Source organism: Egretta garzetta, unplaced genomic scaffold (genome assembly GCF_000687185.1).
Source record: "Egretta garzetta isolate BGI_Z169 unplaced genomic scaffold, ASM68718v1 scaffold791, whole genome shotgun sequence".
In the NCBI taxonomy this organism is placed as follows: Eukaryota; Metazoa; Chordata; class Aves; order Pelecaniformes; family Ardeidae; genus Egretta; species Egretta garzetta.
In genome coordinates this window covers 40,292-40,639 of record NW_009258500.1, presented here as the reverse complement: position 1 = coordinate 40,639, position 348 = coordinate 40,292, and the positions used below count along the sequence as shown (strand labels likewise).

The 348-nt window shown below is 61.5% G+C and overlaps 1 protein-coding gene across 1 annotated transcript in view; it reads right to left on the bottom strand.

Annotated features, from left to right (window-relative positions):
• Positions 1-348, bottom strand: part of LOC118453038 (caseinolytic peptidase B protein homolog) — a gene marked incomplete at both ends in the record, with an annotated part of 75,170 nt that overhangs the window by 36,779 nt on the left and 38,043 nt on the right. The gene's annotated exons all lie outside the window — the stretch shown is intronic.

The following is a 348-nucleotide window of genomic DNA, read 5'->3' as shown; positions in this document are numbered from 1 at the left end:
TTGGAGGGCCGGGCCAGCGCCTGCCCCTGGCGGTTTTCAGGACCCAGCCTGCTAAAGCCCTGAGTTTGGCCTCAAAGCTGCCCCTGCTCTGCACGGGAGGCTGGGCTGGAGGCCTCCTGATGCCTCTTCCAACCCAAACGGTGCCTCAATGCCACGGATCTGCACCTCTTCAGTATCACAGAATCGTTTTGGAAAAGATCCTTAAGATCCTTAAGGAGGCTGAGGGGAGACCTTATCGCCCTCTACAACTGCCTGAGAGGAGGCTGTAGCGAGGTGGGGGTCGGGCTCTGCTCCCTGATAACGGGCGATGGGACGAGGGGCACCGGCCTCACGCTGTGCCAGGGACGG